At 57.3% G+C, this 25,730-nt stretch overlaps 1 protein-coding gene across 1 annotated transcript in view; it reads right to left on the bottom strand.

Annotated features, from left to right (window-relative positions):
• Positions 1-25,730, bottom strand: part of PPP1R37 (protein phosphatase 1 regulatory subunit 37) — a gene marked incomplete at its 5' end in the record, with an annotated part of 42,283 nt that overhangs the window by 15,648 nt on the left and 905 nt on the right. The window lies entirely within an intron of this gene.

Here is a 25,730-nt window from a genome sequence, read left to right as displayed (position 1 = left end):
ACCACCCTATAGAAAACAGCCCCCTTTGTCCTTGTCCATCTCTGTACCCGGCTTCATTCTCTGTGTGGCACTTCTCACGACCCAACACAGAGCTTTAGGATCTATGTGTGTGCTTATGCTGCAAGGAGGGCAAGGAGTTTACTGCTTTTGTTCACTGAAGCATCCCCAGAAGGGTACACACTGGGTGCACAGCAGGTGCTTAACATTTGTTGACAGAGCAACTGAATGCAGAGGCTGGGGCAGGCAGTGGGCCCTGAAGTCGGGAGGACGGGCAGCTGAGTGCCCAGCTCTGCCCAGGCCAGCTGCGTGAACTCAGGGAAGAGTTCTTCTCTCTCGGCGCCCCCTACTCGGGCAGTGAGGGTGGGCGTGTGATGAGGTCACGGATGGGCGTGCTTAGCCCAGAGCAGCCACTTCCAGACATCCCCTTCAGGGGCCCGGATGCCTCCTGCACTCCCGCAATGCCACACACATCCCTCCCACGGCCTGGGCCACCCCAAAGGTGGGGCGGGGGCAGGAGAGAGGCGGAGCAACGCAGGGGCTCCTGGGGCCCCAAGTAGGGAGGAGGCAGGAGCACCCACAAAGCTTTGGGCGGGGGTCCCACCGCCGCTGCAGACATGAGGCTCTGCGGCCCGTCTCTGCAGAGCCACGTGTCTTATGCTGCCCACGTGCGGCTCTTCCTCGTTCCCTGACCGTGTTGCCCTGGGCACAGAATCAGAGTGTGCGGGGCCCTCAGAGGCTTCTCAAGACCAGGCATTTCTCACGGGAGTACTTCACTCGGCCAGGCCACGGGCACTCAAGGACTGGTGGGCAGCCACAGGATGCCATGGAGCACCCAGCATCCAACTGTGAACATCCAGAGACCCCAGGAGACCAGGCATCACACCAGCTGTTCACCTCTGTCCACGGCCGCCTCCAAGGTCACTGCCATGAGAACCCTGGGATGCGGCTGTCATTCTTCACTGCGGCACTGGTCATTTTTCCGGGGTGGGGGAGGCACTCCCAGCCCCCTCCCTGTATTTGAGGAACTGCCTGCCTCAGGTGTCCAGCTGCCCCTCCCACCCCTCCTAGGCCTGGTTCTCCATCTGCCTGGTGACATCCTCCCCCCATGTACTCCTCTGCTACGAGTCCTTCAGGGACCCGTTTCTGGGCCTGCAATCGAGAACACAGGCCTGACACACGGGGAGACAGAGGCCCCGAGGAGGAAAGTTCTTCAGCCTGGGGATGCGGGGGGGCACTAAAATCCAGGTCCCTGCTTCTGACCCCATCCCTCCAGCCAATGCCCTGCATTTCCAATCGCCGCCACCCCACCCCCCTCCACGCCCAGAATCCTCTCCCGGGCACAGCAGAGAAGGAGGGGAGGGAACACACCGTGTGCAGGGGCCTCTCTGGTGCTTGGTAAAGCCATCGTTTTGCACCTGCCCCCAGACAGACTAAGGGATTTACGAACCTGATCTCACTTACGCCTCCTAACAGCCCTGAGAAGTAGGGCTTATACCCCCCTGCCTTCCAGATGAGGCCTGCAATGGCAAGTGACCTGCCCAAGGACACTTTTCCAGCTGGAAGCGGAGGCAGGAGCTGGTCCCATCTGCCGTCCTCCTGCATTCCCTACCGCTGGGCTGGCTCCTCGACTGGGGAGGGCCCTTCGCTGTGGGAGCTCACTGAATTCCCCATTCTGCCCCTCCAAGAAGGCCTCTTCCAGTCCATTCCCCAAAGATGGAAACTGAGGTGCAGAATTCTTACACACTCAGTGATTCTCAGAATAAAGAGAAATTCAAATTAAATGGAAGTATGCTGACAGATTTTTCACCTACCAGAGAGGCCAACACCCACGAGCTAGACAGCACATGCTGGGGACCATGGGAAGCAGGCGCACCCTCGAGCAGCGGTGTCCCCAGCAACCGGTACAACCCCTTTTGAAAGCAATTTGGCTACACCAGTCAAAACTCCAAAATACAAATGCATGTACCCTTTGCTCCAGCCATGCCGCTCCTGGAGATTCATCCTACAGATACCCTTGCAAAGGTGCAAACTTATATACCTATAAGGTTACTCATGGCAGCACTGTTTGCAAACAGAGACCTGAACTGAAACCAGTACCTATCAGTAGGGGAGCAGTCAATACACCCTGGTCCACCCGTGCACAGGAACTCTCTGCGGCCACAAAGAATGAGGCCGCTCTCTCTGAGCCAATAGGGAACAACATTCAAGACACATGAAGTGAAAAAGCACAGTGCAGGGACTTCGCTGGTGGTCCAGTGGTTAAGAACCTGTCTTGCAATGCAGGGGACGCCGGTTCAATCCCTGGTTGGGGAACTAAGATCCCACATGCCATGGGGCAACTAAGCCTGCGTGCCACAACTACTGAGCCCACACGCCACAACTAGAGAAACCCACACACCACAACAAGGAGCCCACACGCCACAACTAAGACCCAACGCAGACAAAAATAAAAAGCACAGTTCAGAACACTGTGCTGGTGAACACCACCTTTTAGGAAATAAAGGAAGAAAAGAAAAACAAGTGCTCACTGTTAGCACGCAGACTAACACAGAGACGGAGCAGCAAGCGAAGCCACCCAGGCATCAGAGCAGGGAGGCTCCCAGTCGCTTCACTGGGCTTCCTGGCAGCCCCCAAAGCCACGTCCTGGGGTGGGAGCCTCCTTCAGCGGGGGGAGGCTGTGCTTGTCCCCGAGCGCCACATACAGCCGCCCACCGTGTGCAGGGCCACAAGAGAGCACGGTCTCATCGGTCTCATCCTGGCCCGGACGGTCTCATCCTGGCCCGGGGGGAGACGACAGCAGAGGACAGAGGTAGCTGGCTTGGGGCAGAGTGTCCCCACAGCTTCAGAAGCAACTCAGAAAAATGTACAGGTGAGATGATCGGTATCTAGGATATGTGCTGCAAAATCATGGGGGTGGGGCAGCACGGAGGATAAAGATCGGTCACATACTGGTCATTACTGAAGCTGCGAAGTGGGTTCATCTGGGTCATTACACTCCTACTGTTGCATATGTCTGGAAATCTCCGTCATAAAGTTAAAGGGCGGTGGGGGGAGCAGCTGCTCAGAGCTGGTGGTCCCCACGGGACCCAGAGGCAGCATTTGGGATGGGAGGAAAGTCTGGTTCATGCCTGGGGCTGGAAGCTTGCATTAGGCCAAGGCCAGCCTTTCACAACAACCTTAATTACAAAGCCGGGCCTGGTGTCAGTGGTGGCGGTCACCCTGGGTGGCTCCCGAGGGCCTGGCCCAGCAGGTACTCAGGGAATATGGCCTGGAGGAAGGAACGCAAACCCGGGCCAGGGACAGGACAGCTAGATGGAGGGCTGTCAGGGGGAATGTGAGGCACACAATGAGGGGGAGGGAGGGGGACCGAGGGCTCCAGCGCAAGCCTGGTGATGGCGGCATCCCTGAGCTCTGCAGGGAGCCCACTGACAGTGACATTTACTATGCTGTCACCTCGGGCGGCCCCTTCATGTGTCCGAGCTGAAGCCTCATAGTCCTCCAACCTAAGACAAAGAAAAGGAGGTTCAGAGAGGTGGCGACACGTGAGTGACCACGCAGGCCCCGCACCCCACGGGCCCTCCTCCTTCACTGCTGGGCCACTACGGCCTTCAGAGTTGGCCAAAGTCAGCTCCACGGCTACCCACCCGCCAGGAAGAAGCGTCCTTGGATGCCCCCATCCACAGCAGTTACAACTCCTTAGGCTTGGCTTCTGAGCCCACTGCCCCTAGAGGATCTGTCCCCTTCCAGGCTGGGGGCTCCCCCAGGACCCGGCCGAGATCAGTACACCGCCTGTTCCCTTAGGGTGCTCTGGGGGACAGTGGCTGGGTGCCAGGAGGCCTGGACACAGAATGAGGGCAGTGACAGGGCCCAGACGGAGGGGACGGGAGCAGCCAGCAGGATTTCTACCCATGGGGATTTCTAGCCGCTCAGCCTGTTCGGAAAAACCTCTGCCTGGGACTCCTCAGGAAAAGTGAAGGGACACCGGTCAGGAGTTATTCTTCCGAATGACGGATCACTGAGGCTTCCCCACCCCCACCAGCCTTGCAGCAACTCAGAGGGTCCGAGGGAGCGCAGATCACGTCGAGGGTGGAAGCAGTAACTTTCCTAGCAGCGCGTGCCCACCCAGCAGAGACGATGTTGCCAATGGTGATGTCAAGCTCGATCTGTCCCGGAGCCACACCGACGCCAGGGACTAGCTCCTCTGGAAGGGAAGGGGGCTGCCACCCGCCTCCCTCCAACCAGCCTGGTCTGCGAAGCTGGGCCTTTGCCTGGGCAGCCCCTCTGCCTGTCCCTGCCAGAGCCGAGGGGGCTGAGGTGAGCCCCGGGTGGTGTGCGTGGGTGTGCACCTTCAGAACCACACGCCCAGGGCGGGCTGTGCATAGAACGTGGTGAGGATGCGCAGGGACACTGCAGGCAGATCCCCCAGGAAGGGGAAGCCCACCACCTCGCAGTCCCTGCCCTTCAGACAGGGGAGCACGTAAGGAGCTCGTGGTGACCGCGGCAAGGGACAGGCTGGGCTCTGGCCCTTTTGGTCTCCACTGTCTGTCCCTGCACTGGGACTGAAACGGCCAATTCCTGCCCCAGGATGAGGCCCCCTGACTCAGCCCTGCAACGGGCTCACCCCATCCTCCCCGGTCACCGCCCCCCCACCAGCCCTAACCTTGTTTGCTCCTGCCTCTAGGTCCGCGACTGCCATTCCCGAGGCTCAGAGCGCTCCCCCTCCCCCAGCTCTCCCTAACCTGTTACTCGGGTCTCGGCTCAGAGGTCACCTCCTCTGAGAAGCCTTCTCTGGCCCCTTTCTAAAGCAGCATTCCCCCACACCCATTATTCTCCACGACCTCCCTCTGAGTCCTCATGGGACACACCCCAACCTGTACCTGTTTGCTTGCTCACTCTCTGTCCTAGACCAAGGGCTCCCTGAGTCTAGGGACCACTCAGTGAATGAATGAGATGACTTGCTCTGTGAACCGAACAAAGCCTCCCTTCCCTTCTCCCCAGAGAACGACGTGACAGAGGCAGGAAACCACACTGTGCCCTGGACAGGAGGCCCCTCCAGAGAGGCTGGGATGGCCAGTCCTTTCCTCTCAGGCCCCGTGTCCCTCCCTGGGCCTGCTAAGGGGCCGTGATGCCCACAGCTTCCTGGGTGACAAGAGTGGTCTTCCCTGCCCCCTCCTGGGAGGGAGGCATCATGACTTGGGGAGCCAGTGCCACCACCATGTGCTGTAGGATGGTCAGCTGCAGGGGTCGGGCTGGGCTTACACAACCAGCCAGGAGCCGGGCCCCCAGCCGGGAAGAGGGAGGACTTGCCTACTCCACCGGTCTGCACCCTCACACCTCCATCCGAACCTTCTAAGCTGCCTGGCCCAGCTGAAGATCCTGTTACAGAAACACATGCAGTCAGAAGGTGCCTGCAGCTTTCCAAGTCACATATGACTTAGCCGGGCCCACCAGGGAGCCTCACACTCAGTAGGAGTTTGATAAAGCCAACAGTGCTCGAGGGGGAGGGGGGAGTCAAGGCCTCAATCCCTGGGTCCCGTTGCACAGGGCGCACTAAGGACCCAAGTGCCAGCTGTGTGACAGGCAACTTTTAGTTCTGAAGTATTACTACTAACAATTGCAAACACATAGCACTTTGCTAGTGTATTACTTCACTTACTGCTTTTTTTTAATTTATTTTATTTTAATTTAATTTAATTTTGTTTTTTGGGGGGGCTGTGTTGGTTCTTTGTTGCTGTGCATGGGCTTTCTCCAGTTGCGGCGAGCTAGGGCTACTCTTTGTTGTGGTGCGGGCTTCTCAGTGCGGTGGCTTCTCTCGCTGCGGAGCACGGGCTCTAGGCACACGAGCTTCGGTAGTTGTGGCACACGGGCTCAGTAGTTGTGGCTTGCAGGCTCTAGAGTACAGGCTCAGTAGTTGTGGCTCACAGGCTCTAGAGCGCAGGCTCAGTAGTTGTGGCGCACAGGCTTAGTTGCTCCGCGGCATGTGGGATCTTCCGGAAGCAGGGCTCGAACCCGTGTTCCCTGCATTGGCAGGCGGATTCATAACCACTGAACCACCAGGGAAGTCCCCACTCACTGCTTTTAATAACCCAATGAGGCAGGATTTACTCCCCATGTGAAAAATACACGTGACGCAGGAGGAGTTAAGGAGCCTGCCCGAGGTCACAGGGCCAGTGGGGGAGGAGCTGGCATTCCGGCCTAAGCAGTCTGGCTCCACAGTCTTTGCTCTTAACCAAACCCGACCACCCTTCTGTCCACAGCCACTGTTTGGGGTACGATATCCCTCCCCCACCCTTTCCAGAAGAGGAAACCAACCGAGGCCCAGGGAGGTGGAGGACTTGCCAAGGACAAGCAGCCCAGACAGAGGCGAGTGCAGAGACAGGCCTGGCTGTGGAGTCCAGCTCATCAGGCTCGGGGAGGGGGTGGGACAGTCCGAGGTGTTTGATGTTCTTACCTAAGCCACGTACTGGCCCACCGGCCCCACCACGTTCTTTTCTATCCAGGCCCTGGGCTCGTGTCCTCCCAACCCCTTGTGTGGGTCTGTGTTGGCAGCTTGGCTGATTTGTCTCTCTCGACTCCCCTCTGGACCGCGAGCCCATGAGGAGGGGCCACATTTCCCTTGGCCGTGCTGCATCCCCGGCACAGGTCCAGGCACAGAGCTCAATACTGGCTGACACCTGAACCACCAAGGAAACGCGTCCAACCCTGGGTGGGTGGAGCCTAACGACACGCACCCAACACAAGTGTCCAAGACTGTGCCTCTGACTGAGGGCTTTCTTCTGGGGGATGGGCGTGTGTGTGTGTGTGTGTGTGTGTGTGTGTGTGTGTGTGTGTGTCGGGAGGTCCTCTGCGGCCTCCACGAGCTCCCAGCTGAAGGAGCTTCCCAAAGAGACGTGTACATCTGAGGACACTGGTGGCTTTCTGCCTCGTGGCATAAACCTGCCTTCTCAACACAGAACAGTGCGGCCGGTGCTGGAGGGCGTGGCCTCTGGAGGCAGACTGTGCGTTCGGCGGTGCCTGCTCGGGGCGTCTGCGGAGCCCAGGCCCCCTTCTCTGAGAGCTGTCCCCAAGCCCCCACGAGGGTGAGCCTGGCCCTCTCAGGCCCCATTTGACAGGAAGGATATGGGATCTTTGCTAAGCCTGCATGCACCTCCTGGGCCAGGGACTTGGACTGAGCAGTCCTGTCCTGACCACCAGGACGGCCAGGCTTGTTTGGCTCGTGAGCAGATAGAAAGAGGAACACATCAGCAGTGCCTGTGGCCCAAAGAGCTGGAACCAGTTCTGGTTCCCGTCGGCTTTCAGGCACCCACCCCCTCCCCCCGGCCCCGGGAACTGGCAGAGGCCCCTGTGCCCTTCCAATGAACACTCTCGTTTACCTCACATGGCCCCAAGTGGATGATTCTGGCTGTGACAACTTAAACAGATCCTAACCGCTACAGGAGAAGGCCCTGATCTCTTTACGGTCGAGTCTCCTCTTCTGGAAAATGGAGCCAATGAAACAGACACACACACACACACACACACAGGCTTCTAGAAGCAGTCACTGAGATCACTCGTGTGAAGCGTCTGGCATAAGGCTGGTGCGTAGTTAACCTGTAGTCGCCATCAGCAGTGGCCCACAGCCGGACGCCTCGGCAGCACCGCCGAGAGCGGACGCAGGATGAGAACAGGGCAAACAAAATGCTCACCTCCACCCGGAGGTGCCCCAAGCATCTGGCTGCAAACCAGCTGCCTCCACCTGTCCCCTGCCTCCTGGCTCGGAAACACTGGTCGCACCACTCCTGCTTGCCCGAAGACAAATATTTACCTAGGGCTGGGCACCCAAGGGCGCAGAAGTGAAGCCTTGGGGACAAATGAGGACTGACAAGAGCAGCAGGAGAAAAGGCCTCCAGGGAGCAGCCCAGGCCGGGCCTCTCAGGTGTGGCGCCGGGGGCCACGCGGCTCTGTTCCTTAGTCATCCCGCCTGTGGCGGGAGGCGCTGCTCCCCATCTTGCAGGGGGCCGAGAAGAATCAGGCGCGCGGGAGGGAAAGCTCTCTGCCCAGCGCTCCAGGCAGGCCCGCTTGCTGCCACTGCGCCACACAGGGTTGAAGGCGGCAGACTCCTGGGGGACGAGCCGGGAGAGCTGGACTCCACCCTCTGAGACTCACAGTCCCCCCTCATCTGTGAAGTGGGGTGACAATTCCACCTATCCCGTGGGACGGGGTGCGCACAGGACCAGCTGGCGCACGGAGAGCGCTCAGCGCTGCGCCCGGTACACAGCGGGTGCTCTGAGAACAGCAGCCACCACCATCCCAGCTGGTACAGACCTACAGGCCTGAGACGGCCCCTCGCAGCCCCGACTGCTCCTCCGGGACTCCTCGGCTCCTGCCTCGTCCACCCTTTGTAAGGCTTCGCACACCTCCCAGTCCTGCCCTCTTCAAAAGAACACCCACAACAGCTCTAAGTCCCAGAGGGTTGGGCAGGCCTCCCGCTCCTCAGCGAGGCACTGCTGCCCAGCCCTCCCCGCTGTCCGAGGAGGGAGTAGCTGGGCAGTGGCTGGTCTCTCAGCGGCCGAGGGCAAAGGCCACGTCTGCCACAGGGCCAAGCACGGGTCCAGGCATCTTGTGTGCTCAGCCATCTGCGGAGGTGCCGGACTTTGGGCCAGATGGGCCTGGGGCCCGAGTCTAACTCCAACAAGTACTGGATACTGGACTCCATTTCTCTCTCTTAATCCCACCTGCCTCAAGGGTCAGTGTCTCAGCAGTAACTAAACAGATCCTTCACTGAACAGCTGCTCTGTGCCCCGCCCCAGGCGGTGATACTGTGAAAACGGTATCCAAAACAGCTCTGATCCCTGTCTACACGGGGCACCCAGTCCAGTGGGGGAGACAGACCCGTTCCCAGACAGTGATGACCCCGAGGGGGCAGGGCTAGGGTAGGAGAGCCCAGAAGAGCACCTAACCTGGTCAGGGAGGGCTTCCTGGAGGAGGGGCTACCTAACAACGCTGGTCATGTGAGCACAGGGTCTATGAGTCTCATTCGCCATTGCACCCTGGAACATAGCTGCACCTGGTACAGGGCAGGTGCTCCACGGGCATCTGCTGAAGGAAGGAAAGGGGGGAGGAGACCCAGGGAGGATGAGTAGGAGTTAGCCAGGTAAAGGAGGGAATATCCAATTGAGAGGGTTGGGCACGATCACGTAACACTGCACAGCTCCAACTACAACCAGCAATTCCACTCCAAGGTCTGTACCCTGGCGAAATTCTTGCTCACACCCCAGGTGATGTGTACACGAAAGTTCACAGCTATACCAGTTTGTAATACTGAAAGCCAGAAACAGCCCAAAGGTCCACCAAAGGCACAACGGGCAATCTAAGACACAGTCACACAATGGAAAACTCTAGAGCATCTACATGGATGGAACTGGGACACTAACTATGAGAGGAAAGGCAAGCCCCAGGAGTCCACTCACGACACAATGCCATTTTTATCACACTCAAAAACAAGCTAAACCAAACACCATATTTTTCAGCACACATGCATAGGTGATAAAACTTAAAAAAAAAGAAAAGGCATGACATTCACAATATGCATCGTAGTAGTCACAGGGCTCTGTGCTCCACCCACCCACCCACCCAGAGACAGGTAAGTTAATGGCAATGCTCTCAGCCATAAATTGGGAGGCTCAGAGGTGTTCATTATACTACACTTGAACTTACGCGTATGTTACATATGTAGTTCATATGCCAAGAAAAGAACTTAATAACAATAATTTTAAAAGCAGAGAGAGGGAGGGACTTCCCTGGAGGTCCAGTGGTTAGGACGCCGTGCTTCCAGTGCAGGGGGCATGGGTTCGATCCCTGGTTGGGGGACTAAGATCCCACAAGCTACCTGGCATGGCCAAAAAAAAAAGCAGAAGGAGGGAGAAGAGTGTTGCAGCGGAGGGGACAGCACATGCAAAGGCTCAGAGAAAAGAGAACTGAGGCGCCTCTGGGGAACTGAAGGTCGCTGTCAGGGTCAAATAAGGCAAACGGGCAAGGGACCCAGCATGGGGCTGGGGGCATCGAGGTGCTTGAAAAGGGTTTGCAAGACACTCAGTGGCTCCCTGCTTCCCATCACTGCCACCCACTGAAGTCCTAGGTACCAAGCTCGACAGGCCAAGCTCGGGGAAGGGGACCTCTGAGAAAGCCAGTGCCCGTCAGTGGACAACCAGCCCTGCCAGAACCAGGCCGGCTATTTCAGGCTGCCCGCCTCAGGCTTCCGGGCAGGAGCAACCAGATGGCCAGCTGGACTCGGAGGCACTGGGGAGTTTTAGTTTGGAATTTTAAAATCAAGTAACTGTGAGCTGTTTACCAGTCCAGCAAAGGCTCCAGGGATGGACACTGGGTGCCTGGAACTTCTCACTGCCCAGCCTGCCTTTCCTCCTCTATGAAAGGTAACACCACTCACCCTCACGAGGTCTGTCTGGGAACTAAAGGACGTATCGTTCATTCTTTACCGAACGATCTGGGCTGGGTAGACAACAGAGAACAAAACAGGTCTGGATCCCTGCCCTTGGGGAGTAATTACTAGGAAGGCAAATGATCACACAGATAAAAGTGACAAATTATAAGAAAGAAAACTCTCTTATAGAACAGAGGTGATGATCATTTAGATTGGATGGAGTAACTGGGCAAGACCTGTAAGAGAGAGGAACGTCCAGGCTAGTAAGAGTCACAAACCCATTCATTCCTTCCAATGTTTTTCGAGTGCCTATTCTGTGCCAGGCGCTGTTCCAGATGCCAGGGCTGTGGCAGTGACCACAGCGCTTGAACGTCCCCTCCAAGTTGCTTACACTGGAGGACGCAGGCATAAGACAGTCAGCAGATGCAAGCAGACAAACAGCAACCACCCAAAAGTCGTGGAGAGTCTCCCAGGCAGAGGCAAGAGCCAGAGCAGAGGCCCGGCATGTGCATGCTGGAGGAGCTGGGGTATAGGTTCCCGGGGACTCGTTAAGACTGCAGCGGAGGCAGACTGGCTGTGCCCAGGGCCCGGGCTGCCCTGGCTTCTGCCACCTTCCGTGAAGAAGCGTGACCTCAGCAAGTGACTGATGGTACCAAGTCACAAAATGAGGGGCCCCGCCAGCTGCACCAGGTTGCTCGGCCCAGTGCTCAGCAAACGGTGGCTGCAGTTGTGTTTACAGGAGGACCCCTCCGGAACCTGCTGTCCCTCCGCCTGGGCCTGGCCGCCACTAACACGCCTTCCCCCGACACTGCACTGCCCCCAGGGCCCGGGCTGCTTCCCCCTCCTCTGCCCTCTCTGTTGTGGAGAGCCAGAGAAAGAGCAAAGGGGAAAATGATTCTTTTTAAGGAGGCTCCTCCGCCTCCACCTTTGCAGCAAGGCAAATGACAAATGAGGAAAAATATATCTGCATAATGAAATTCCAAACACTCAATATCTGAAATAGACACAGAATGCTTACAAAAAGTCCCAAAACAAAAATGGGCACAGGGCATGAGGAAGCAACTCTGGGAAGTATGTAACTAACATGGTAACAATAAACAGGTTAACTACTAGCTAAGGAATGCTCATTAAACGCTTGCCTGGTGGCGCAGTGGTTGAGAGTCTGCCTGCCGATGCAGGGGACACAGGTTCGTGCCCCGGTCCGGGAAGATCCCACATGCCGCGGAGCGGCTGGGCCCGTGAGCCATGGCCGCTGAGCCTGCGCGTCTGGAGCCTGTGGTCCGCAACGGGAGAGGCCACAACAGTGAGAGGCCCACACACCGCAAAAAAAAAAAATCCACCTGCCAATGCCAGGGACACAGGTTCGAGCCCTGGTCCAGGAATATCCCATATGCCGCAGAGCAACTAAGCCCGTGCGCCACAACTACTGAAGCTGGTGCACCTAGAGCCCGTGCTCTGCAACAAGAGAAGCCACCACGATTAGAAGCCTGCGCACCGCAACGAAGAGCAGCCCCTGCTCGCCACAACTAGAGAAAGCCTGCACACAGCAACGAAGACCCAACGCAGCCAAAAACTAATTAATTGATTAATTAACGAATTTTTAAAAAGGAATGCTCATTAAAACAAAATACCATGTTGGCATCAAGACACCCAAATGCAAGTATTATTCATTTATTCATTCATTCAAAAAAAAAAAATCAAGAGATACAACCAAGTCCCTCAAGGCTTCCAGTCCTGTGTGGGCACAGACAGTATATGAGACTTCAAAGGTTCCTACCCTCTGACCTGGTAAAACCACCTTCTAAGAATTTCTTCCGAGAAAGCTACCCATGAGGAACAGAAAGATTTATGGACAAGGCTGAACGTCACTGCATTATTCATGCAGCTGAAAACTGGAAAGGACCTAAATGCTCAACAACGCGGAAATGGCTGGAACAAATGACAACGGCCTGACGACGACAATGGATTTTAATCATGCTTTGTAAAAAAATGGAAAAATTAAGCAAAAATGCAGGACATTCAACTGTATACACAGGCTCCACCCAGTTTTATTTTTATGCATCTGTGGCAGTGTATGGAGCCAAAGAAAAGAGATGGGAAGGAAGTGCTCTGGCATTTCACACTGACGACATTTATGCACATGTGGTGCATGTCGTTTCCGATAAGAGTCTTGCATCTAGAATATATATAGAACTCTCACAGCTCAACCAGAAGACAAATGATCCAATTTTAAAACGGGCAAAGGATCTGAATAGACATTTCTCTCAAGGAGATATACAAGTGCCCAAGAAGCGCGTGAAAAGATGCTCCATATCATCGGCTGTCAGGGAAATGCAGATCAAAACCACAATGAGACACCACTTCGCACCCTCTGGGGTGGCTAACAACACATGGCGTGGAGGCAGCGGAAGCCTCGTTCAATGGAGGGAGTGACCAGTGGGGCGGTTGCTTGGGAAAACGGTCTGGCAGTTGCTCAAATGGTTAGAGTCACCAGATGCCCGAGCAATTTCACTCCTAGAAACATGAAAGTGTGCGGCCACGCAAAAACCTGAACGTGAATATCCACAACAGCATTATTCATGACAGCCAGAAAGTGGAAACAACCCAGATGGACATCGATGGATGAAGAGAGTGGTATATCCATACAACAGAACATTCTTCAGCAGTAACAAGGAATGAACTACAGACACATGCACAACGTGGGTGAGGGCTTCCCTGGTGGCGCAGTGGTTGAGAGTCCGCCTGCCGATGCAGGGGACGCGGGTTCGTGCCCCGGTCCGGGAAGATCCCACATGCCGCGGAGCGACTGGGCCCGTGAGCCATGGCCTCTGAGCCTGCGCATCGGTAGCCTGTGCTCCGCAACGGGAGAGGCCACAGCAGTGAGAGGCCTGCGTACCGCAAAAACAAAAACAAAAACAACGTGGGCGAACTCTGTAAACACGGTGCTCAGTGAAAGAAGACAGACACAAAAAGCCACGTGTTGCATGACTGCATTTATAGTAACTGTCTGGAAGCTAATGAGACAGAAAGCGGATCAGCGGTGGCCTGAGGGGGTGGGGGAGGGGCGCTGGCATTGCCGGCTAAGGGGTACAGGGTTTTTTGGGGGGCAATGAAAATGTTCTAAAATTGACTGTGATGACAGATGTACAATTCTGTGAAAAACTGAACTGTTCCCTTTACACTGGTGAAATGTACGTGAATTACATCTCAATAGAGCTTTTAAAAAAATTCCAGATGGTAAGATTAAGAAGTGATTTTCATTTTCTTCTTTAGACTTTCCATCTTTTTTTTTTTTTACAGTGAACATACCTTCCTTTTAAAGTCAGAAAAGAATCAAAGTAGTATGAGCTTCCAGGGTGACCGCATGCCCTTCTCCCCCAGCTCCCCTCACCAGCTCCAGGAAGGGGACGAGGAGGAAACTGAGCCACAGGCAGCACAAGCTTGCTCAGCTGCACAGTGGGCTGGAGATGGAATCTCCATTTCCCCAGGGCCCATACCCCTTCTATTAATAATAACGTCACACAGCAAGTCGGGGCAGGGAACCCAGGTTCACAACAAGGCAGGTCTCTTCACTTGCCCACACCTAGGACGGGTCACTCCGCCCCTCAAAGCTACAGAGGTGGCCGAGAGCGGCAGAAGCCATCCTGAATGCCAGGCCATCCCTCTCCAGCCTGCTGCCTCACTTATAAAACAAGGAGGTTATCCTGCCACACCTGATAACCTGGATGCCGGGAACAGGGAAGGGGCCTGTGCCGCCCGGGATTCTCACAGCTGGGGGGTCTGTGAGCACAGGCGTTTCGACCCAACAGCTGGTGGAGGCACAGTAAGCCAGGTGGCCCTGCCTCCCCCACTGCGCTCACCGGCCTGGGAGGTCTTCCCCCAGGACCAGACAGGGTCAGGCTGCTGTCAGGCGTGGGAGCTCTAAGCAGGGCTCCACAGAGGGCTCTGTCTCTGGGCTCTGCCAGTACCCACACCCCAACTCTATCCTAGTGGAACAACGCTCACTGAGCACCTGCTCTGCACCTGGAGCTGCGCTGGGGACACAGCAGTGACCAAGACAGCCCAGCCCTGCCCTCCTGGGGCTCAAAGTCCAGTGGGAAGACAGAGATAGGGCAGGGAAGCCTAGGGAAGCTCAGCACTGCAGATCCCGAGGGCTGAGCCCAGGCCCAGCGGGAAGAAGACCCCCCGAGCCCCACCCCCCGAGGAATGCAGCACTTTCTAGTCACTGTGATCAAAGTAGGGAGAGCTGGGTCAGGAAGCAAAGATCCCAAGGAACGAAGGGGATTACAGGACAAGGAGGGAGATGGAGGAACAGGAGAGAGGATGGAGGCCTGAGCTGGGGGGCTGGGGGCTGGACACCACTGACATCCTCCACCTCCTCCTGTGACACACCTCGTTGCTGGTGGGGCGGGAAATCAGGTCGCCTGCCACAAAGGTAGAAAGGCACACCCAGTTACCAAAACCTGGGCTCTCTTGCCCTACCGCAAGCCCCCGTGAGGAGGAGGAGGTCCTGGCACTCAGTTCCCTAAACGGTGGGGGTGACCTATGGACAGAGACAGGGAAACACACACAGTGGGAAAAGACCTCAGACACCACCTTGCTGCACAGAAAGGGCAGTGCCTTGGCCTACAACCTACAGCAAGTCCACAGCAAAATTGGGTCTGCAACCCCAGACCTGCACTCCTGCACTCCACTGGGCTGCCTAGCTTGGGGGTCTGGCAGATCTGGCAGGGGCACTCGGTACCCTCCTCCTCTCTTCATACTTCCTTTTCCGGCCCTGGGCTACGTGAGGGTGGGGCCCATCTACTACCTGAGGCCCAGTATCCCACTGCGCTTCCTTCTCCACATACCATACAAGCTCCTGCTCGGAGCCAGGCTCAGGGCCACATGCTGTGGGCACCAGGGGTACAGTGGCACCAAACCAAACCCACCCCTGCCTTCACGATGCTTACAGTCAAGCGGGCAAGAGAGAATATCCACAGGCCTGCAGATAAACAGATCGTTGACACCTCATGGCGGGAACCGATTTAGTGCGCCAGGAAAGAAGGGTTTGCTGGTCCCTGAAGGACAAGCCAGAGCCGTGACAGCAAGGCAGGCCTTCCAGGACAGGATGTGGGGAGCTCCCCGCATGCAGGAACTGAAAAGAAGCCACTGCACTTGAACCCAGAGAGGACACGGGGAAGGGAGAGCCCAGTCGTGGTCGGCGACGGTGGTGGGGACCGGCCTCCTAAGCTGTTTTAGGGATTCTGCATGGGGTGTGAAAGGTGGTGGGGGGGAAGTGGGCCATTAGTGTGACTGGAAGCTGGGGAGTAACAAGGTCCGCTTTTTCGGGAATGCAGAAGGGGCACGAGAGGGCAGGGAGAGCAGTCAGGACTCCTCCACCTGCTCACAGCAGAGCGAGGTGGAGGCAAGGAATGAATGAATGAATGAATGAATGCATGCATGGAAGCATGAACAAGTGATCCAACGAACATCTTCCTCGGCCCCTGCTGTCTTTCGGGCCCCGAGGCGCCTGGCCTGGGGCACTCGTTAGCAGACCCACTTTGCTCAGAGTCCCTGTGGTGCCTGGGTGTGTTCAGTGGTTTGCCTCCTCCAGGGAGCCAGACGGACAAGATGTCGTCCCTCGCGGTGCTGCTAGGTCCAGTGGGGGGAGATGGACCCAAACAAATAACAGCAGCGTAAGGAGGTGTCACGGGGACCTGGAAGAGCAGAGCAGCGCTCTGTGTGGGGCCGACCCGCGCGCCAGTGCAGGAAGGCTGAGCGCAGGGAACCGGGATCTTGGGTCAGGACGGAGGAGGACAGACACCAGCTTGGGAAGGGCTCCCACCAGGCTCAGGGGCGTGGTCTCTACCCTGTGGTGACGAAGGAGCCCTAGGAGGCTTTTCGGGAGCAGAAGATGAGCCCTGTGCCTTCTGGTTCAAACACGGTTCCTCCTCTTACTATCTGTGTGGCCTCAGCACCCGTGAGCCTCAGCTTTCCCTTCTGGCTGCTGTGAGGAGCTTAGATCACCACCATCATCATCGCCATCCCAAAGCATGACCCTCCGCAGGGTCATTTCCCTGGTGTTTGCTTTCATCTTCCGGCAGTCCCACCCTTCCTCCCTCCCACCAGCCCTGTTGCTCTGAGGAACCCAGTGAGTTCAGCTGGGAAGGTGCTTTGCTTTGCACAAAGGGGAGGGCTGCCCAGAACACGAGCGGCTCTCCCACTACACTGCTGATGGCAGCTGGCAGGAGACTAAGGCTGTGGAGAGACGGAGGGGTGGGCGTGAAGGTGGCACACGAGTCCGACCCCAATGGGTTCCAAGAGGGGCCCGCCCACCCGACCAGGGAGGACATCCCAGCTGGGATCCAACAAGGCCTCCGCAGAATCAGACCACAGGGCTCCCACCCCAGGCTTCCGCTGGAAAGGGAGAGGGTGTCAGGCAAGTGACATGAGCCGAACGGCTGCCAGCAGACACTTCCAAGCTGCCACCCCCACCTTGAGGCAACGGCTCCACAGCAGTTGCAGAAAGTAAGGCAGGGGGTGAGAATAACTTTACAGAGTGCCCACTGTGTACCTCCATCCACCGCCAATCCATCAACATGAGGGCCTGCGGAGCGCCAGGCACCATGAGAAGTTCTGGGGACCCAGAGGGGAGACCAACCAAGATGGGCTCTGCCTTCGTGGAACTGCCTTCTCAACAGGGGGGTAACAACCAAAGCGTGATGGCTGTCGATCATTCCTGCGGCCACCTGGCCTCGGAACCGCCTTCCTGGAACACGGGACCCCCTCCATCTCTCCCACACCAACTGAAAACGCCAGACCCCAGCCTCCTGTTGCAGCTCTAGCCTGGAAAGCCCCCCGCAGAGGGGGCTGCCCTAACACGAGCAGCACCGGGGCCAGGGTGGGCAGTGACGGTGGCAGCCGGGAAGCGGTGACGTCCAGGACCCAGGGCATTCTCACCAGATCTGCTGGAGTTGCAGTGTGCTCCTGGCTGCGAAGGCCCCGGGCCTGGCTCCTCCCAGAGAGCCAGAAACCTTTGAAAGAGACTCCTCGTCTGCCAAAATAGCTTCACGAATGAGCAAATTGTGACGCAGGGAGGTTTGGGGACATGCCTGGATTCCTGCAGCTGCATTCACACCAGGCAGAGTGCTCACCTATCCCATCCAGCCCAGGGTCACGGGACGGTCAGCCTGCTCTCAGAGAGGAGGGAGCCCGGGCAGGCTCACGAGGGACACGACCCCACTCAACTCTAACAAGCCCTTACTGAGTGGCTGCAGTAGCTGGTTACTGGTCCAGTCACTTCCCAAGTTCTGAATAATCTAATCCTCAATCCCCATACAAATGGGGATACTGAGGCAGAGAAGCTGGGCGACCACCTCAGGGCAGAGCTGGACTGGCACCAGCACACTCCAAACCCCGAGCCCTAGGCTGCCTCTCCTGTAACTACCGTTTCACAGATACGGGAATGAGGTCCACTGGGGGCTCCATGGTCTCCTACTGGAAACTCTAGGACCACATATTCTAGAATTCAGAATTTCCTGGCTTTTAGAAAGGTGATAGGATGCCTACTATTGAAATATTACGTAAGATCCCCAGCAGGGCCTGGGTCAGATCTTAGAGCTTTCTGGATCCGGGAAGTGGGGGACCTAAGGGGATTTTACAGGTGAAGCCAGTTGCTGAGGTCACACGGGGGAGGTAGTGTGAGCACCCAAGTGCACAGTGGCCCCACTGCCCACCACCTCACCCAAGGGCAGGATGAACTAACCGGGGTGGGGGGCGGGCGGGGCTGGAGCTCAGAGACCCAAGGAGAGAACGGATGGGGGAAACTGTCACCTTGGAAGTGTTAGGGAGAACACTGCAATGGCAAAACCTTCTGGGGGAGGGGGAGGTTCAGATAAATCTGGTGAATAAATCAAGAAGTCAAATGTCAGCTACTAGGGGCTTCCCTGGTGGCGCCGTGGTTAAGAATCCACCTGCCAATGCAGGGGACACGGGTTCGAGCCCCGGTCCGGGAAGACCCCACATGCCGCGGAGCAATGAAGCCCACGCACCACAACTACTGAGCCTGCGCTCTAGAGCCCACGACCCACAACTACTGAAGCCCACGTGCCTAGAGCGCGTGCTCTGCAACACGAGAAACCACCGCAATGAGAAGCCCATGCACCGCAACTAAGAGTAGCCCCGTTCACCGCAAGTAGAGAAAGCCCACGCACAGCAACAAAGACCCAACGCAGCCAAAAATAAATAAATAAATAAATAAATAAATAAATAAATTTAATCTATTAAAAAAAATAAAGTCAGCTACTGGCCAGTGCAGGGCCACATGGAGCCAAGAGCCTACAGGCTCGTGGCCCATGGCTACCTCCCTGGTCCCCAGCCTCGGTCTCACCCTCTTCACGCCACACTCCCAGAAGGTTCTGTTAAAAACAGTAGGCAGGGCTTCCCTGGTGGCGCGGTCATTGAGAGTCCGCCTGCCGATGCAGGGGATGCGGGTTCGTGCCCCGGTCCGGGAAGATCCCACATGCCCCAGAGTGGCTGGGCCCATGAGCCATGGCCGCTGGGCCTGCGCGTCCGGAGCCTGTGCTCCGCAGCCGGAGAGGCCACAACAGTGAGAGGCCCACATACCGCAAAACAAACAAACAAACAAACAAAAAAAAACAGTAGGCATGGGCCTCCCTGGTGGCGCAGTGGTTGGGAGTCCGCCTGCCAATGCAGGGGATACAGGTTCGTGCCCCGGTCCAGGAAGATCCCACATGCCGCGGAGCGGCTGGGCCCGTGAGCCATGGCCGCTGAGCCTGCGCATCCGGAGCCTGTGCTCCGCAACGGGAGAGGCCACAACAGTGAGAGGCCCGCGTACCGCAAAAAAAAAAAAAAAACAGTAGGCATGCCCCTTCTGCTGGCTCTCCGCCATCCTCAGGCTAACACAGCCTACAAGGCCCCACCTGGGTGGTGCCCCCCAGCCTTCTCCAATCTCACCTCCGACCCTCCTGCCGCCAACTCCAGACTTCCGACTCCAGTAAGATAGGCTTTTTTCTCTTCCAGATGCTCCTCACTGGCTCTCTCTGCCTCCAGCCCTTTGCACATACTTCCACTGCTCCTCAAGTGGCTAACTCCAGTGATTTCTTCAGGTCTGAGATGGCCCTTCCTCCAAGAAGCCACCTTTGCCCTGCCCCTCAGCCCTCAGCTCTTCCCAGTCAGGGTCCTGGGCACCCCGGTTTGATTAGAACTGTTTACTGTGTGTCTCCCTCACTCAACTGTGACCTCCATGGAGGCGGGGCCGGGCCTGTCTTCTTCCCGGACCCCTAACACTGGCATTCACTAAATGAGAGGCTGCTCACGCATTCGGCCGGGATGCACTGAGCGCCTACCATGTACCGACACTGGGTAGCACACGAGGAACTTGGGCCAAGGGTCAGAATAAGGACCCGATGCTGAGGACAGGGAAGCTGCGCGAACCTCCCAGGACTCCCAAGCTGTCCAAGAACCACGGCGAGCCCCTCCTGAGTGCCAGCCAGCTGGGGCCTTCACTCAGTCTGCTTCTCATCCCTCCACTACCCGGCGAGGCTGGAATCGTCATCTCCGTCTTACAAAGGGTTAGGGGTTCAAGATGAAGAAACTATACAGCATGCAGAACTGGATGCAGCAACTTGCCGAAGCTCACACAGCCGGGACACAGGGACGAAGAGCGCAGGCCCTGCAGCCAGACTGCCTGGGTTTGAATCCCAGCTCCCCGCTGCCTGGCTTTGTGACGACCTCAGGCAAGTGACCTCGCGCTTCTATTTCCTCATCTACAAACCGGAAAGAATAGCACCTACCTCCCGGGCGGCTGGGAGATGTAACAGAGATACAGACTCAACCCAGCAGTGGGCACGTGGGAGCAGTGAGCGGTGACTGCTAGGGTCACCCGGAGAGCAGGGACTTTGGCCTGGGCCCCTCTATGCTCGACCGCAGCAGGCTGCCCGCCCAAATCACATTTCTGCAGTTCCCGCAAGTCCGACACTTCAATTCGCGCTAAAACAAGTCTATGAGGCCAACCCCGGCCAACCCCCGAACTGAGGTCTGGAAGGCAGCCCTGGAACTGAGTGCTGAGTGGATGAGCTGAATCAGGGGCCCTCAGCAGAAGGACAGCCAAACCTGGCCGTCTGGGGAGCTTTCTAGAAACACAGATTCCTGGCCTCCATTCCCAGAAGCTGCCTCAGTCACGGCCAGCCCAGCCCGGAGCGTCTGGCTCCATGCTTCTTAATACGTTTGCAGCCAAACGCCTGTGAGAGACAGGAGACACCTGCCTCCCAGAAACATGCGCTCACACCGCCGACGACCCCCCGGATGACCGTGTGCCGAGCGCCCGCGGTGAGGGGACCCCGTGGGGCCCGAGAGCTCCTCCTCGGGGCGCTGAGGGAGAGCCCCGTCCGGGCACGGGCCAATCAAGTCCTCCCAGAAGCTTTCTCCCAAATGCCGCGGCGGCACATGAGATCCGTCGGAAAGCCTCACTCTCCTGCCACTCATCGGCCCGTCTGGCGCCCCGAGCCCTCCTGGGCGCCAGGCAGAGGTCACAGAGGTGACTCCCGTGGTCTTCGCCCTTGAAGTGGGAAACACGATGAGAACACAAATAAAGTGCAGTGGGTGGAAGGAAGGAGGGTGGCCCACCTGAGCCCCAGGGCGTGGAGGGCCCGGCCTGGCGAAGCAGGCGCTCCTCACACAGGCCCGTCCACACAGTCGGGTCCCCACGGGGCAGAGGGCCGGGGAGCCGGGCCATTCTACAGAGGGGACCGGGGCTCAGGGGGCAGCTGTAACTTGTGGACAGTCATGGCCAGCGTCTGAGAGGCTGCAGCAAATGTTTTGAGTCTCGACTCTTGGTGCCCTTGCTGCTTCTCAGGCTGGGGGAGGGCCGAGACAGGCTGATCGAGTTTCAGCTCAGAGAGACCGGGCAACTTGCCCAGAGTCACCCAGCTTGTAACGGACAGGATCATCCCTGTCAGGGATGTCGGGGCACTCGTCTTGGAGGAGTAGGCCTCTGAAGGACAGACAGCAGGGTTCTGCCGAGGGAAACGCTGGGGGAGACAGCACCGCACCAAGGGCGCGGGGGGTGGGGGGGAGGCTGGCAACGACCGGAATAACGAGGGGGACACCACCGAGTGCTTGCTGTGGACGCCGTTATCTCACTTAATCCTCACCACCCTATGAGGAGGTAGTAATGTCAGCTGTATTTTATAGACAGAAAAACCACAGACAGAGAGAACAACTGCCCAAAGTCACCCGGCAGAGTCCACGTGCCAACACTGGCAGTAGGAGGTGAGGTTGGGCCCACATGGAAATCTGGGCGAAAGCATCAAAGCCGCCCCCCAAGACCCCACTCCCTCCGCCCCAGCAAGACCGCCCACCACTTAGGCTAAAACGAGCCATTAACTAGTAAGAGAGCCTCTTCCCACCACTGACAGGTACCTTCTCACCAGTCCAACCAGTTTCAAGGACTAAATTTGCAGCACGGGTTTCAGTGAGAACAAACAGTAAGGCATTTATTTCCATCCTCTCCGATCGCCATTTAAGAACTTCATGGCCTGTGTACATAGAGCTGGTTCACTTTGTTATAAAGCAGAAACTAACACACCACTGTAAAGCAATTATACTCCGATAAAGATGTTAAAAAAAAAAAAATTCATGGCCACTGTCCCCACCACCTCTCCCCCTCCCCCCCCAGCCTCGAAGCTTGGGCGGCTAGAGGTGGGCACGTTCCAGCCCCCTGCACCTTGCAGACACCTCCACTTCACATGAGGAACTTCCTGGTGGGCACAACTCCCCTACCCCCACTCCAGGACAGACTCCACAGGCTGGAGGTCAGGGAGCGGGGAATGAGTCATGGGCAGGACTGGAGGGAGGGGAGACAGCCTCCCAGACCGCGGCCGGGAGGCCGGTGTCATGTGCTCTCCGATGCCTGCGTTGCAAACCCCACGTCTCCTCCCCACACGGCGTTCAGCTGGGACTGGGGAGGCAGCTGAGCCTCAGGTCATTCTTGCAGTTTGGTCTGAAGAGTTCCTGGTACACAACCGGCCCTGGTCCTCAGAGGAGCTGGGAACACAGGGCCTGCCTCCAGGGGACTGGGGGGCGGGGGCGGGCACCAGGCCAGCCCCTCGTCCACTGGCATCCACTTCCACCCCCCCAGGGAGAGTGGAGCGCACCCGTGCCCAGCCTGGCAGTACTGAGGCAGCCTCCTCCCCAGCTTCACGTCCCTTCCACTCGCAACCGGCTTGCCACAGAGACCCTGCCCCACCAGGTCCACGCCCTCCATTCAGATATCCTGGGTGGTCAGCAGGGCAGGGATCACAATTTCACAGATGAGGAAACAAACAAGCTCAGCAAGAATAAGTGCCTTGCTGGAGCCACAGCATGCTGCGGCCAGGGCTGGCCTGGAAGCGCACCCTGGCTAGATGGACCCCAAGTATGGCCTGGCCTCACCCCTTCCAAAACGGTTGCACACACGCCCCTGGCGCTCATTCAACCATGATAACTGTTGTATCTTTCGAGGGGCTGAGCAGAAACGAAGACAGTGTCTATCCCCCCGTTCCAGCAGGTGAGAGAGACCACCAAAACGAAATACATGTGTGGTGACAGCAGATGGCCTTTAGTGCAACGAGAAAATAAGCAGGCCCCTGGCACTGGGGGCAGGCGGGGACACCAGGTGACATGGGAGCCAGGGAAGGCCCTTCTGAGTGCTGGGCCAGGTTGAGCCTCTGCAGGCCTGAGACCCTCCTGCACTATCTCCCTCCTTCAGATGTCTGGTCTCCAGGAATCCCCCAACACGTGACCTCTGACAGGGCCTGATGGGGCTCTTGCCGTAGGCAGACACCCCCAGAGGCTCCCACCCAGCTGGGCCACCACCTAGTCTCAGTCCCAGCCCTCCTCCACCCCAGTCAGAGGCTGTGTCAGGGCCTAGCTGAGCTCTCCTCCCAGGGCAAGGCCCTGCTGAAAGGGCGCCCTGTGCTGGGGCCCCACTTCCTCTAGTGGCTGCTTGCTCCCAGCTCCCAGCTCCCAGCTCCTGCACCTCCTGGCTCAGGCCAGTTCTCCAACTCTGCGATGGAGAACAGCTTCTGAAGGCCCTCTCTTCCAACTCAGATCCGCCAACTCCTCCCTCACCCTTGGCCTTGGGGTCGTGTCACCACAGCAGGCCCCAGAACGACTCCTTCCTCACGCTCCCCACTAGGGCCACAGCTCCAATGACCCCCCCCCCTGTGCTTTCCCACCGTTTACAGCCCAACTCCAGCAAATCTCCAGCCCCCCCTCCAAGTCTGGCCGGCTCCTCCCTGAAGCCCCCAGCCAAGATCCTTGGCTCTCTCAACTAGGCAGTCCCTTGGCCCGACTTGCCACGGCCTGGGGGGCGAGCCTCCACCTCCCTCAGTCTCAGGCCAGCCCACCCCTCCACTGTCCTCCTCAGGCACTGCCAGGCCTGCCAAATCCCATCATCTAAACTCACCAACTTCACCAACGACCCCTCCTCTGCCTGGGGCCCAAGATCACCCAACTCCTTCCCTGTCAGGTCAACTGCAACCCCTCTCCGCGGCCCAGACGGACCAACTCTCCCAGCCGAAAAAAATATGGATCCATTTCTCACGTCATCACCTCTCCACCTCAGACCCACCGACTCCTCCAGAGTGTGAGTCCACAGCCGTCCTGGCCGTCCCTCCCTAAACTCCCAGGAATGAGAGACTCCCCCAGCCCGTGAGCTATCACCACCTCCACCCCTTACGGGGGGTGGGGGGGCGCAGACCCGTCAGCGACCATCCTCATCCTCTCAACCCCTCCCAGCCAGACGCCAACTGACCCTCTTTCTGGACATTCTTCCCACCCTCCCGGGCCCCCCCCACCCCCGCAAACTCCTTCACTGCATCTCCACAACTGCACACAAGAGAAAAAAAAAAAAAACGACGACAATAAAAACAAAACCGGACTGAATCTGCCTGGATAACAGCAGCTGCTATTTATGTGGCAGGAACTTACAAGGACGGTCTTATTTAATCCTCACAACTACTCCACAGTAGAAATTAGCACCTCCATTTGCAGAGAAAGAAACAGGAGGCTCAGAGAGGAAAAATGGCTTCTCCAAAGCCCAACAGCTGGTAACACACAGCTGTTCCTCTTCTGGGAACCTGCAGACCAGAAACTTTCCCCCACTCCCAACCCCTCCCCGCGCCAGAATCTCCAACTACGCTAAAGCCCACAAACGGAACATCTTCCCTTCCCGTTGCCCCGAGCCCACAAATGGACCACCATTCTGGCCCTCTCCTGGAAGCCTGTGAAGCAGAAACATCCAGGCCCCAGCTCCGTGAACCAACTCCTCTAGGTTGGCCCCTAAAATGATCAGTAGCACCTAACATCTCCCCTAAAATGACCAACAATACCTGCAACTTTATGAAGGCTCATCCTGGCCAATCACTTTCCACACACAATCTTATTCAGTCCTCTCTGAGACCCTGTGACATAGTATTCGCACCCACGTACAGATGGGAAACGGAGGCTCCGAGGAGTCAGGTACCCAGCCTGAGGTCATGCTCTGGGTAAACGGGAGTCAGGACTGACCTGGAGCACCGGCTCATCACCATCCTGCTCTGCCTCTCCAGGTCTTTCCCGCTTCCTGCTGAGCTCCCTGGACTGGATATCATGCTGTAGCCGAGGCCCATTCCAACTCTTCCCTTCCTCAGCCCCAGTCCCCCAAGCCCTCCAACCCAAAAGTGCCCACCTATTCCCGGGGCCAAGAGCCCAGGGACTGGGCTGGCTCCCAAGGCCAAGAATTTTAAATTAACCACCGTCTCTTTAACAATAAATGGCCAAGATGGCATTTATGGTGGTTCCCCGTGTGTTCAGCTTCCAGTTCCCACGTCTCCCACTCTCACATCAAAGCCACCAATTCCTCCACTGCCCACAGACTAGCAACAGTTCCTCCTCTCTCCCCAGCGCCAACAGACCAACTTCTGTAGAGCCGGGGCCAGGCTGAACCCTCTCTTCGCGGGCTCCATCCCAGCAAGACTGCCAGACCTGGCCAGGATTCAACACTGCCAATCCACCCCTGAAGCAACTTTCCACCTTCCCAGCCCTATGGATCAAACACACTCTTCCAACTGCCCTTTTCAGTTTCAACACTGAGCCGACCTTCTCCAGAGGACACACAGCCCATGGACTTGCCCTCTCTCCCCACACCTCAAGCCACCAAACTTCTTCAATGCTCTCACCTTCAACTGACTGGCAACTCCAATTCCCCAATGCTTCCTCAGGGGGAAAAAAAAAAAAAAACACCCTCCTAGAGCCAGGCTCCAAAGTTTCTCTGCTCCTGAATGAC

This window comes from Hyperoodon ampullatus (genome assembly GCF_949752795.1).
Source record: "Hyperoodon ampullatus genome assembly, chromosome: 18".
NCBI classification, from domain to species: Eukaryota; Metazoa; Chordata; class Mammalia; order Artiodactyla; family Ziphiidae; genus Hyperoodon; species Hyperoodon ampullatus.
Note: the sequence above shows the minus strand (reverse complement) of the source record. Positions and strands in the feature narration are given on the sequence as shown.